This window comes from Stenella coeruleoalba (genome assembly GCF_951394435.1).
Source record: "Stenella coeruleoalba genome assembly, chromosome: 8".
Lineage (NCBI taxonomy): Eukaryota > Metazoa > Chordata > Mammalia > Artiodactyla > Delphinidae > Stenella > Stenella coeruleoalba.
In genome coordinates, this window is record NC_137154.1 from 37,189,592 (window position 1) to 37,204,065 (window position 14,474).

Consider the following 14,474-nt stretch of genomic DNA (forward strand, 5'->3'; position numbering starts at 1 on the left):
GGGTTATTGCAGTGCCATGGGTCTCACCCTCAGAGTGAAGAGATCTGGCTGGACAGTTGCAGTGAATGCTTACAATCTTTCTGGGTCTCAATTTCTCCAAAAAATAAGATCATTGGATTGGTGTCAGGATATCTTTTAGGTCTGAACTGTTGGGGGGGGGCTGGGGAAGGTGGGGAGCACTTATAGTTTTCCTCTTCTATTACTCTGTGATGAAATCATTTATGTAGGGTACTTAGCACAGGGCCTGGGGCATAGAAAAAGCTCCGAAGAGGTAGCTGTTAATATCATTAAGGCCCCAGCCTTATGGATATACCTTCCACTTCTTTTTTTTTTAAATTTATATTTATTTATTTACATATTATTTTGGCTGTGTTGGGTCTTCGTTGCTGCGCGGGCTTTCTCTAGTCGCGGTGAGCGGGGGCAACTCTTCGTTATGGTGCATGGGCTTCTCATTGCGGTGGCTTCTCTTGTTGCAGAGCACAGGCTCTAGAGCACAGGCTCAGTAGTTGTGGCACACGGGCTCAGTAGTTGTGGCTTGCAGGCTCTGGAGCGCAGGCCCAGTAGTTGTGGCGCACGGGCTTAGTTGCTCCGTGGCATGTGGGATCTTCCCGGACCAGGGCTGGAACCCGTGTTCCCTGTATTGGCAGGCGGGTTCTTAACCACTGTGCCACCAGGGAAGTCCACCCTCCACTTCTTCCCTTCTTCAGATTGCCAAAGGACATGAGATTTTGAATCCTGAAAGTCCCTCTCCCTCAAAAAATCCCTCCTCCACTGATCTATTCCTGGACTTAGGGCTCAGCCAGCATAGGACATCCATGAAGTTCCCTGGGAGAAGTCACTTTTGTTTATCAGTTATTTCTCACCTAAGGATGATTGAATTTGATAGTTTATATACAGTCAAAGCTTTTCTTACACACTGTCACTTATATTTAATCCTCATAACACCCCATGATATCAGTAGCGTTATTATTCCCATTTTATAGATGCGGAAGTTAAGACTCAGAGTTTAACTTATCTAAGGATTTGTACTGTAAAAGTCTCAGAGCCAGAGAGCCGTGTCTCCAGCTCAGAGCTTTTGACCCCAGATTCTGAACTCTTTCTTCTCTGTCACGTTGCCTGTCCTTTCCTGAAACCTGTCCGAAAAGAGAGACAGATGACCCCTTGGATAGAAGCGAGAAGGAGGGGTTTATTCTTCTGGAAGACGAGGAATGGCTTCTTGGAGAAGCGAGGTAGCATTTGAGCTGGGTCTAAACGATTTGTACAACGGAAGGAAGGAGGAAAATATTATAAGTAGTGGAAACAGCATGAGCAGAGAGCCGGCGGTGGGGGCTTCTAGGACGTGTGTAGAAACTGGAAAGCAATTCATTCCAACTGGGCAAAAAGGCTAAAAGAGGAGCCATGAGAAGGAAGCCTGGGTAGGAAGGTGGAGGCAGTTGCTGGGAGCCTTGAGTGCCAAGCCACGTGATCATCGGCCTTTAGTTTTTGAGTGGGGGAGAGACATGATCAAACATGGCCATTAGGAAACTCACTCTGGCTGCCCCAAGGAGAACAGATTGGAGGGGGAGAGCCTGCTGGCAGGGAGCCCAGGTAGGAAACAATGACAGCGGTATAGGTAAGAGTTAAGGAGGGTTTGGATAGGGGAGATGGGGGGCGAGGGGTTGTAAGAATGAAGAGAAAGAGGAGTTGAAGCAGGAGGCTACAGTGTCACCAGAGCTGGCAGCGGATTGGATGTGGGAGTGGAGGGAGGGAGGAATGAGAAGTGACGGCAAGGTTTGGAGCCTGAGTGGCTGGGCATCCATTCTCAGACAGAGCCCAGCGGGAGGGGGAAGGGGAGGCTCAGGAGTGAGGGCCATGATCTGACAGGGTACCAGAATGACTCCTGCAAAGCTGGCTCACCGAGCACCCCAAAGTGTCCAGAGCCAGTTGCTTCCTTCCTCCTTCATTCATTCACTTATTATCCAAATACATAGAAACATCTGTTACATGTGAGGCTGTTCACAGGCTCTAGGGATACATTGCTGAAAAAGATGAACTTCTTGTCCGAGCTCTACCAAGGGAGACAGAAAAGAAAACGTAAGCAAACTATAACATTTCAAGAGGTGAGCAATGCTCTGGAGATAAATAAAGCAGGATGAGGGTTGACTGTGGGGGAAGAGATTTACCTTTAAAAAGAATTGTCTTCAAGGAAGTGGCATTTGAACAAAGACCTGAATGAAGTGAGGAAGTGACCTTGGGGAAGAGCATTCTGGGAAAAGGAGACCGCAAGTGCCAAGGCCCTGGGGGTAGGAATAGCTTGGTGTTTTCAGGGAACAGCAAGTGTGGCCGGAAAACATAGGTCAAGAGGGAGGGTGGAAAGGAAAACGGTAGGAGAGAGGGGCAGGCCCAGATCACATAGGTGCTTACAGGCCTGAGGAATAAGAGGTCGTATGATGTTAATGAGTACAAGAGAACTGGAGTCCTGTTCTCCTTGTGTTCGTCATGCCTAGAAAACCAAGCCCGACACTCAGCAGTGGCTCACTAAATAATTGTCTAATGAATGAATGTTGGAAACCACCATTTATGTACGAAGCCTCCTATCTTGGACTAAATAAAGTTGTTGTAGCATAGTAAGGGCATAAGTAAGCTATGTATGATCAAAATGATAAAGCTCAGATGATTTGAATATCTGTGATGTCATTCAAGGATGAAAATTTGAGTCACGTCTGTATGTTCAGTATGGCTGTTGACTAAGGCGAAAAGTAAAACATACCTGAAATGACTGTAAAACAATTAAAATGGTAACATTTTTTGGTCTTCCCTCATCCCCTTTCCAGTGCAAATATACAACCTTCTGGCTTCATTTCAAATTTTCCCTTGTGCAACTCTTATGCCCTCAGCCATTTCCCTTGTAGAGATTTTAAAGAAACTCATCTCTAGCCCAAAGGCCCATATTTGCAGGACAAGGAATTATCATCTTCAATAACTTGACAGATTCCCAAAAATGGCAGAGAGGGCAGTGGGGAAAGAGAAACTATTTACAGAAGTATAAATTCTTTAAGCACCCAATTAATTGTTTAAATGGATCTATAAGTGCTAATGGAAAAACTCCAGAAGATGGTTAATCGTTTAAAGCTTTCTGTCTGCATTCAGTTGGACACAGGGTGTGTGTGAACATTTCAAAACGTATGGCACTCTTTACCAAAAATTGAACTCACACACCAGGAAATATGTTCTTACCAGTATGGGTCAGCGCAGCTATCTGTGTGTAAGTACCTGTGTTCAATCCGAAGTTTACTCATGATTAAGTGACCTGGGGCAAGGTCCTTCCCCTCTCCCAAACTGTTTCCCCATGTCTAGGAGGTAGGGCTTGGGCTTCTAGGGCCCCTATGGCACTAAGCACTATGGTCTGTGATATCTGTAGGCCCACACTGTTGTCTTCCTGGAGGACAGTGACCACTGTCACAGTGTGGGCCTGTGCCTCCCTGTGGTGGATGGGAGGTAGACAGGCGGTCCTGTCACAGAGGAGACGGGATGCTTCCATCAAGCAGACAGAGCCAGATACTAGGCTGGACCTTCTGAGAGGGCAAGTTGACAGGTAGTCTAAGTCTTCTTAGAATCCTAGACTCTTTAGGTGCCCTGGTCCAAATTCCATCTGATTCTGCATGTTTTTTCACCTCTAGGAACTGGAAACTCAGGTCAGCTGAAGAAAAAAACTAAAAACCCATTGAGGTTTTGAACAGTACCATCACCAAAAAGCTCTTCCTTACCTTAAACCATGGCATTACAGAAAATAAGGTCTTCCCCCATTCTTCAATATCATCCCCATCTTTTTTGCATCTGGTGAGACGTGAGACAAGCACCTTGGCCACCAATATCTGGGAAAGCTCCAGAATTCCCCAGACTCTTAGACAGAAGAAAGCTTTTCCCACTCAGCGGCGGCACATAGAATAAAAGCCACCCTCCTTCCTGTGTCCCCCTTGAAGCAGCCTTGACGCAAGTTTCCATACCTCGGGTGTGGCATGCTGAGTTGGGAAGGGATCTCCTCGAGCTAGATGCAGGGGATCCACAATTTGTAAGCGAGCAAGCATCTTGGTGAGAATTCCTAACTTTGAGCTAATGTAGGGGATAAACTGTTCTTGGCCAAGTCTGGTTCCTGTTACTGTGATTGCAGATACAGACCCTGAATTGCCCTTCCTTTGCATGGTGAGGTGGTTGGTTGACGTCATTACAGAGACATACCAAGCTTTGATATGTCTTTCTTAAGAGTGGAAATGTTCCCTTTCTCCCCCAACTCTCTGGAAGCCGCTCAGGAGGGATTCAGTGGACTTCAGTGGTGGGTGGCATGTGGCTGTCTGAAGTGGACTCCAAAGATTGTATATTTCATTATCTGCCTAAGAGTGTGCCAGCCTTTGAAAAATAAATTACACTGTAAAAATAACACAACCTACTATAGAACAACTGTAAAATGAACCACGATTTTATATGTCCCATTCTGTTTCTTCTATAGATCTGTATCTTTTATTGTTGAAATGAGTCCACATCTAGTTTTGTACCCAACATTTTTCACTTAACATTTTCCCTGTAACTTCTGTACTCATACATGACCTTCTTCTATCCTCAATGGCTTCCATACTTTACTTAATCATTTCTTAATTGGTGGACATAGCAGTGAACATCTTCAAGCACACAGCTTTTCCATCTCAGATTCTCAAGGCATCTGATTTAAGCATCCCCAATAGGGTATGACAGGACCCGGGGGAGGGGGAAAAAAGAGCACAAGGTTAAAGTACATGTCATCTGTGGACAGATGCAGGTTGATTTCATGGATACAGAGGACGTGGTCCTGGGTCCTGGGGTAGAAAGAAAACAATGGACACCAGAGCTGGAGCCATGGAGAGGATGGAGAGGGACATTATGGGCCGGGAGGCCCAAGTCACAGAGCGCTGAGGGTGTGATGGAGGAGTGTCAGATTTCAGATGGAGTCCCTCCAACATTTTATTGATTTGTTTTGGTGTGCCTTTTAAAAATTACGGTGCAATACATAAAATTTACTATTTTAACCATTTTAAGTATATAGTTCTGTAGCACTAAATACATTCACATTGTTGTGCAACCGTCATCACCATCTACCCATAGAGCTCTTTGCATCTTGCGGAACTGAAACTCTGTACCCATTAAACAGTAACTCCTTCATTCTCCCCTCCCCGCAGCCTCTGGTAACCTCTCTTCTACTTTCTGTGAATTCACATGTTCTAGGTACCTCATGTAAGTGGAATCATATACCATTTGTCCTTTTGTGTCTAGCTTATTTCACTTAGCATAATGTTTTCAGGCTTCATCCGTGTTGTAGTGTGTGTCGGAATTTCCTTCCTTTTTAAGGCTGAATAATAGTCCGTTGTACGTATATAACACATTTGCTTATCCGTTCATCTGTTGATGGACACCTGGGTTGCTTCCACCTTTTGACTATTGTGAATGATGGAATAATGCTGTTATGAACGTTGATATACAGGTATCTGCTTAAGCCCCTGCTTCCAGTTATTTGGGGTATATACCTAGAAGTGGAATTGCTGGATCAAATGATAAATGTGTATTTAATTTTTTGAGGAACCACGGGGTGCTTTTTATTAAGGATTTTTGTGTACTCATCAAAAAAGACCACTAAGTGAAGTCTTAGGACTGGAGGGTCCAGGAAGAACCCATTCATTTTTTAAAGTAAATTTTGTGTAGGTTTCTGCATGGCATGAGGGAGGAGACAGACAAGGGAACAGAATACAAATGAATCCACCCTCCATTTCTGAAGAATTATTGTGATTTAGACGCATTGTGAGTGGGAAAAGAAAGCTCTCAGGAGAGATCTTAGGGATGGAATTCATTCATGCATGCAGGTATTCACTGTTCCAGGAAATCCACACGCCATGAGGACCTTGCCCACAAGGAGCTTGTGTGTGTCCGTTGGGGGCACCAGAGAGTAACCAGGCAACAGTGGTCTGTACTGATGCTCGCTACAGTAATCTGAAATACTAACTTTTCTGAGTGCTTACTACGTTATCTCACCTAATCTTTATCACAGTTCATTGCACAAGGTTTTTATTATATATCCTCAGCTTATCGATAAGGAAATAGACTCAGAGAGCTTAAGTAACTTGCCAGGAGCACACAGCAAGTAAGTGGCAGAGCCAGAGTTCACACCTAGGTAGTAATTGTGCCTTGGTGATGAGCTGAGGGCTGTGGGGACACAGCAGAGGCACCTGCCCAGCGTGGTTGTCAGGGAAGGCTTCCTGAAGGAAGGTGTCAGGCAAGCGTTTTAGTCTAAGTTGGCTGTGTTCTTCTTTTGCCCATGATTTCAGAGCATGACTTTTGGTAGCAGCAGCAGCAATATCCAGCCCTGCTTCCCGTGACTCCGGTCTCCCAGGGCGCCCCGCCTCCTTGAGACTGCATTTCAGAGGAAGGTGATCACAGTCAGCATCCCTGGTGCTTATCACGAGGCAGGGAGGCCAGAGGTGGGATGTGTCCTTTTCCCTCTTACATTTGCCGCCTCTGACTTCCTTAGCTGGCCTCCTTCTGGGATGCCTTAGAGGGACATCCCAGGGCACCTCCTGGGCCTGGGCAGCTTCGGACCAGTGGGCTGGAGTTGGCCAAATGTAAGGCCCAGGAGTGGCAGTGGAGGTCATATGTCCACCTCTGTGTCACTTCACACCCAAGATACCTGGACCTTGTGGGCTCCCATCACCTCAAAAGCCCCGTCTTCCCAGAACCCAGGTGTAGCCAGTTCTTTCTGCTCTTTGAACCCCTTGTAGCTCCCCGTGGCCTACAGCAGTGTTTCTCAACAGGGACCCTGCTGGCCTTTGGGTGGGGGAGTTCTTTGTTATGACAGCATCCCTGGCCACTCCCCTGAATATTTCCCAGGAGGACCCTTCAGTCATTGTGACAAGCAAGAACGCTCACACGCATTTTTAAGGTCTGTTTTACGAATGAGAAGATGTACAGACCTTCAGCGAGTTCCATTCAGTGAGTTTCAACGATTGTATGAAGTTGAATAACCATCACCGGGCTTGAGATGTGGAACATTTCCATCATCCCGCAAAGTCCCTTCTTTCTCCTTCCCAGTCAGTACCTGCCCTCAGAGGTAACCATTGTTGCCGTTTCTGTCTGACTCGTGGCATGCGGTCTTTTGTGTCATAAAGTAGTTTTTGAGATTCATCTGTGTTGTTGTACCCTCACCCTCCCTGACACACACACAGATCTCTAGATGCCAACTAGAATGACGGTCCCTGCCTTAATCTAACTAAGGAAAAGTGGGCTGTGAGTTAAAGTCAGTGTGTGTTCGCCAGATGCGCGAAGCCCTCTGCCGTGTGAGGCCCCTCACCTGCCCGCTGTCCAGTCACACTGAGGTGCCCGCCTTCTCCCAGCTCACCTTGCCCTCTCACTTCTCCTGGCCTTTGCCCCTGCAGTGTTCTCTGCCTGGAACATCCTCCCCACTGTCTGGTGAACTCTGCTTGTCCTTGAGATGCTCAGACATCACCTCCCTGTCCAGCTTCCCAGACTCTCCCTTTCGCCCTCCCAGGCACTCGCGTTACACAGCCTCTGTTGACAGTTAGCACAAATTTGACTCTGCTCACAAGACTGCAAGCTGGTTGAGGGCAGGGACTACGACTTAGTCATCTGGGGATCCTCGCAGGCTCAACATACCGAGCCTGATAGTAAAGACACGGATCTAAGATTACAGCAGGTCTTGTCTCAAGGTTACTTAGAGGCAGATTGGGTCTAAAATAACTGTGCAAAGTATATCCCCCAAATACTGTCTGAAATTGTTCAAAGAAAGGTGATGAAAAAAGACAGTGTAATCTTTGACTACAGATGAAAAATGTAGCGTTAAACTCACTGCCAGTGAGGCAGAGACCTCCAGCCCTTCCCGCAGAGGACCTGGCATCATGGGAAATGGATGGGCATTGATGAGTGCAAAGCAGTACAGCTCAGGGAGCCAAGGGGATGGGCAAAAGAGTAGAGTTAGTCATGGGAGGCCGCCTGGAGGAGGTGAGTTCCAAGGGTTTTTCAAAGAGGAGTCTGTTGAGCCAGAGAGTTACATAATCGCGAAATCTATAGAGAGCCTTAAAGCATGATCCAAGGCAGCCTGGATCATGGTCTGATCTGTCGTCTTGTGACTGTGGTCCTGAGTCTCACGTAGCGGCCCTTCCCTCCCCTTTCACTCCTTTTAACTCACTTCTTCCTTCCCTCTTTTCTACTGTTTAGTCGCTCCTTCCCATCTTCCTTCCAAACTTGAATGTGCAGAAAGAGCTGGATGTACATTGCCTGGCCTTCCATCCCTCCTTCTCTGCACTGGACTCCCTGTCTTGGGGGTTATAGAAGGAGGCTCATCCCTTGCCCCCTCCCAGCCTGGGCAGCACACAGAAGCCAAGTTTATGGACAGGAGAGGGAGGGTGCAGCCCAGGGTGGAGTGTGGTCCATTTTGAGGTGCCAAGTTACAAATCAAAACGGTGGGGGAAGAATTCAGCCAGAAGAGAGGTCAACGTGCCCTAGACTCCCCGGGGAGGCTTTCTGGAGGCGGCATGAGCTGAGGCAGGCCCTGGAGGAGCAGGGGCCACATCTCGGAGGAGAAGAGCAGGGAGCCCTGTCCAGGAAGGAGGAATGGGGGAAACGAGCTGAGAAGCAAGAGTGGGCGTGGCTGGGAGGCGGGGCAATACACATGGCGGAGGAGGATTTGGGGAATCCTACCATCGGGTTTCAGTTCTTGGCGCCCCACCTTCCTGAGGGCTCTGGGTCTGACCCTGGGGACCTGGAAACAGCCCGGGGCTCTCCAGAGGGGAGGGGATGGTTCTCCCGGAGAGTCCCTGCTCATCCTCAAGCTGGTCTCTCCTGCGTCGTTCTCATTAGCTCCAGAACACCTGGCAGAGCCTGAGGAAGAAGGAGACAGAGCTTTGTAGCCGATGGCACTGCCTGGCTCCCGTGCCGGGTTGACTTAGAGGGCACCAGGAGATGCAGCTTCAAGCCAGGTCAGCTGTGGTGACGAGGAGGAAGTCAGCCCTGGGTCGCCTCATACTTTGTGCGCTTCAGTCACTTCCTCGGTCATTACCACAACCCTGCGGCCAGCAGCTCCTATTGCTTCCATGGCCCAGAGGAAGAAACCGAGGCTCAGAGAAGTTAGGACACTGGTCCAGGGCCCCATGGGGAGAGGGTAGCAGAGCACAGCGTTTCACCCGTGTCTCTTGGCCTCCAAATCCATGCTATTTTGCAGAGGACCGTGGCTGCCTTGAGGTATGCAGCCTCAGAATGGCCAGTCTGTTGTGTATCGAGGCATTCCACCAGTGACGCAAGAGTCTGTTGACAGCTCACCCCAGGCCTCAGGTTTCCAGACCCTTTTCAACCTTGATTCCTGGTCCCCTCTTCTTTTTTTTTTTTTTTTTCCTCTTTCCCATTCCGTTCAGCTTCCTGGCTCACACTCTGTTCTCTCTCCTGGCAAAGATGCCTCAGACCTAGCTAAAGTTTCCAAACAGCCTCTGCCTCCCAGGCCCTGCCTCTGACTGTTTGCCTGATTCTTTTACCAAACCCTGAAGTGCCAGGATCTTCCCAACCTGAGCACAGAAGGGTTAAATCAGAGGCTGAGTGTGAGGCCCTGATAGAGGACCAGACCCCCCAGGGAGGTATGGCAGGAGCTAGAGGTTTCCCTAGCTGCAGGTGGGAGCAGACCTAGCTCTGCACCCCAGCTCTCCCCTCTGTAAGTGCATACGAGCCCTATGAGAAGTGGTTTTGTAAGCGACGAAGAGCAGAGCAGATGCCAGACAGGATCTTCATGGACGATCCAGACCAAGGCACAGGCAGCCCTGGCATCGAGGCCCAGGGTTGGCATCAGGGACGTCTAGGGCTAAAACCAGAGACAGGTAGAGACCAGAAGCACAAGATCATTTGTGATCAGGGTGGGTGTATAACCAGCAGTGCCCCCTCCCAAGTGGGGGGGGGCAGAGCTGTAAGACTGGACAAGGCCTCAGTCCTAGAAGGCAGACGACCAAGACAGAGACTCTGCCTGCCAGAGCGTCAGGCGGAAAGCCAGGGGCTGGGATGGGGCCAGTGTCTGAGCCAGACAAGCAGCAGTGAGACTGAGTGTTGTGAAAACTCTTAACAGTAATATTAGTTACCACTTACATGGTACGCTCTGTGCTAGGAACTCTTATTGTAAGAGTTTTATGTTTTCTCATCTCAATAATATTTTGAGTTAGGTACTACTACTGTGTACCTATAATATTTTGAGTTAGGTCCATTTTACAGATGAGAAAACTGAGGCACAGAGAGTTTGAGCAAAACTCCTCATCTCCTCCAAGACTGGGAGCATGACCCTTCACATTCATAGCTTGAAATCAGCCATGGTGGGAGCCTTTACACCCGGGAAATCAGCAAATGCCACAAATCATGGCTTTTTAATTTTTTATTTATTTTAAAAGATTCTTTTGTCTGAGAACCAGTTTACTAGCACACCACCAGACTCATCCCAGAGCCTCCGTGGACCTCACCTATGGGAGAGAAGTCCTGTATTAACTGAGAAGCGGGCAACGCCTGACACACTAGACGACAGCATTTTTAGGAGTTTACTGGGCCCTGTCTAAGCATTTTGCATGCATCTCATATAAAAACTTCATGTGAGGATCAAAATTCATTTAATCTCCGTAAGAACCCTCTGAGGTGTAGACACTGCTTTCCTCATTTCACAGATGAGGAACCTGAGGCACGGGGAAGTCAAGTATCTTGTCCAAGATCAGGCAGCCAGTGAGGGAGCCTTGCTTCAGACTCGGGCAGCCCAATCCCAAAGCCTGCGCTTTGTGGCGTTTTTAATGAGCCGTTTATAAATGCTCAAACGCTAGCGTACTTTTCATTTATTTTTTCAAGAATAGGTCTTGAATATCTGTCTGCTGCCAGATAGGGTATTAAATACAGGAAACAGGAACGTCCACATCAGAGGCCACACACCTAGCGGTTTCACTAAAGCCTGGGCCTGGGGTTGAGGCAAACGGAGTTTGAAGCCTGCCTCTGCAGCCTACCAACTGGGTGACCTTGAGCAAGTGACTCAGTCTCTCCAAGTCCTTATCTCCACATGTGTAGGAGGGGGCTAACGGTGTTTTAGTTCATAGGGTTTTGGTGAAGGATGAGTGATGTAATACATGTACAGCACTTGGCAAGGCATCCAGCACTCAGTAAGCACTCAGTAAAAGGAGGCTGCCGTGATTATAATCCACAGGTTTGTGTTCCGGTAGCTCCATGTGAGGTGGGGATACAGGCATCAACGATAATCACCGAGGGACTTCCCTGGCAGTCCAGTGGTTAAGACTCTGCACTTCCATGGCAGGGGGCATGGGTTCGATCCCGGGTCGGGGAACTAAGATCCCGCATGCCACGTGGCATGGCCAAAAATAAAATGAAAAAATAAAATAAGTTTTTAAAACAATAGATGATCACCGAATAGAGTGTGAGAACAGAAGGCAGGTACCCAGTTCTTCCTAAGGGAGGGTTCTGCTGAAGGGGTCACATTTGAACAGGGTCTTGAAAGGGTCTTAAAGAGTTTTCCAAGCAGAAAAGGGAAAAGGGGGCTTTTCCCTGAAGGGAAAGGTGCATTCCAAGGTATCATAAATAGGAGCAAGCATCTAACAGAATGGAAATTCCAGAACAGCCCCCTCCTGAGAGGTGTGATCACGCCTTCACATTTGTAATTGTTTCCTCCTTGTAAATTAAACTGTATACCTGGAGTATGGGGAGTGTAGAAAGAGGGAGCAGAAGGGGGATGTTTTCAGAATCTTGCAGAGCAGATGGTTAAACCAGATGACCTTTGAGCTCTGAAATCCCGCTGTTTGATTGATCATCTCTGGGCTCCTGTCCACCACACGGATAGGACTGTCCTCAGTACATACTGATCCACACAGCTGGGCCTCCACGAGTAACTGGCTGGGGTGGGAACACCTTCCCCACTTGAAGGTTGGGCAGCCTCTGCGCCAGGCTGCATGGACCAAGGGCTTGTTTCCCTGGTGCTGGGAGCACCCTCTGCGGCTTCCCTGCCACTCCACCACCTCCGCCTCATCAAACCTTGATAGCCCCAGAATTGAAACTTGACCTTAAGGAAAAGCCCTTAAAAGTCATTAAATTCAATTCCTTTGATTTTCATTTGTGGCTACTGACACTCAGATTAGAGGAAATGACTGGATCAAGGTCCTACAGTGGCCTAGGACTAGAGCCCAGGGCTGCTGGGTCCTTGGCCATGGAGCACATTTGTTCCTCCAGTAACGGAGCACAGCTGCCACCATCATGCACACTCTCCACTCCAGCCAGTCTCCCAAGGAGGGCTTCCGGGGCCGCTGCTTCAGGTGGAGAAACCTGAGGTCGGGGTCCAGGGCAGCACTTCCTGTTGTTCTGTTCCTGGAGAGGACACACAAGGTAATGGCCCCGCAGCAGTGAGCTCCTTCAGAGCCCTGGGGACTGGAGTCTCCCTCAGGCTCCTTCACTGACTCACCCACTGTGAGAGTCTAGCACAGTCACTTCACCCCCTGAGCCTCAGTTTCTTCATCTGTAAAATGGGATGATGCCCCAAAGACCTATGGTGAGGATTTTTCAAAGAACATCTATAATGCAACTGCTGTAGTTTGCTGTTACGTTCGTGTTCACTCTCTTCCTATTTTCAGAGTGTTGTTAACAACGAAGGCTGAAAGCCAGAAGAGAAGAGAGCTGAGGAATATGGGCGGCGAGAAGCAGATCTGTCATTACTAGCGTTGTGGCCTTGGGCAGGTCACTGCACTTCTCTGGATCTCTATTTTCTCATCTAGAAACTACAGGTAATGATAGTATGTTCCTTCTAGGGCTGTCGTGAGAATTAAGGTCTGCCTTATGTCTCTGGGAAAAAGGGGAGGGAGGAGGAAGACACGAAGAAATAACATCACAAGTGAGCACCTCGGTAAATCTCCCTGTCCGTACTCCCTTCCCACATGCCCTTGTCAGACTGAATTTCTTTCCATTCCTTGAGTGTGCCCTGCTTCCTCTCAACTCCAGGCCCATTCAGAAGGGCCCTCCTTCTGCCTGGCGCACCCCAGCTGCTCCTCTCTCACTCCACAGCTTCTGACCGCCACTCCTCCTTCATGTCTCATCAGAGATCCCTTCCTGGGAATCTTCCCTGACTCCTCTGCCTCACTGGGGGCCTCACCAGCATCCCCACAGCACCCTGCCTTTCTCCCATCAAACGGGCCACCTGTGTTCCATTGCCTTTTGCTTACCTGCACTGCCCCACTGTGCCGTGAGAGCGTGTACTTCATTGTATCCCCAGGGCCTCACCCCGTGGCCTGCACGTAGTAGGTGTTTGGTAAACACTAGCTGAACACATGAATGTTCCAGTCCCTGAATCGGACTCACAAGAAAGATGGAAAACTCTGTTGCCGAACCACCCCCACCCCTTTGCAAGCTGGGCCTCTCCAGCACCCTTCCATCTTCCCTTCCCTGGGGTGCCTGCCAGGCCCACGCCCCAGTCTCCCACCAACAGAGCAAGTTGGAGAAGTCATCATTCATCTGGGCACATCCCAAGCGGAGAACACTCAGACCCTGTGTTTGGGATCCAGAACACTCCGAGTTTGCAGTCTGCTCAGACGTGGGGACAGATGGCTGGACAGTGGACAGCTGGGCAGGGAGGGTAGGCAGCTTGGCAGGATGGAAATAGCAGTGAACTAAGCATTGGGAGTCCTGGGCTCGGAGCCTGTTTGTTCCACTAGTTTGCGGCATGCATCAGTCTGAGCTCTGTGGTTGCCAGCAACAGAAACTGACTGAGTAACTTAGGCAGGAAGGCTGCGTGTTAGAAGGCTTTGGGCTGTGACACAGAGTGACCTCTGGTCTTGGACCCTCCCTGTAGCAAGGGACAAGCAGAGCACCTGGGGAAGAGAGAGGTAACTCCCAAAAGGGAATCTGGTTTAACTACCTGAAAACAATTGTTCACACCTTGTGTGACCTGAGGCAAGTCACTTAACCTCTCTTGCCTCAGTTTCCCTATTTGGATGTTCTAAAGCCGGCCTCTCTCCTCCATTCACATCTCCCATGTGCTTTGTGCTGGAAGGCTTCCTGCCCTGGCCCCGATGGTGCCTTTCCCCATCCAGACACCGTAGGGATGATGATGAGTGAGCGCAGTGAGCAAGCGTGTGTGTGCTTCCCTGCCGCCGCCCCAGGAAGGAGGGGCGAGGCCTCTCCACCTGCCTGCTTTGGGACACATGATTCATTTGTGTGAGGTGGTCAGCTGGTTTTCCATGAAGCCAGAATGTCCTCTGCCCCTCTACACAGAACGTGCTGATGAAAATCTGGATGGCATTATGGGTCTCTTTCCGGCCATGGTCTGGCCATCTTCTCGAGGTTGGGAAGCTCCTGGCTAGATTCTGCCCTCCCAGAACCCCAAAACCATTAACCCTGAGACCCTGCCACTGCCCTCCATTTGACCTTTAACATGTACATCAACAGGCTCGGGC

At 49.1% G+C, this 14,474-nt stretch overlaps 1 protein-coding gene across 1 annotated transcript in view; it reads left to right on the forward strand.

The window, feature by feature from the left end:
- The window catches only part of PTPN5 (protein tyrosine phosphatase non-receptor type 5), a 54,456-nt gene that overhangs the window by 2,361 nt on the left and 37,621 nt on the right, over nucleotides 1-14,474 (forward strand). Inside the window, exon 2 of the mRNA XM_079930302.1 lies at nucleotides 12,660-12,809. The gene's annotated coding sequence lies outside the window, so the exon portion shown is untranslated. The remainder of the gene's footprint in view (nucleotides 1-12,659; nucleotides 12,810-14,474) is intronic.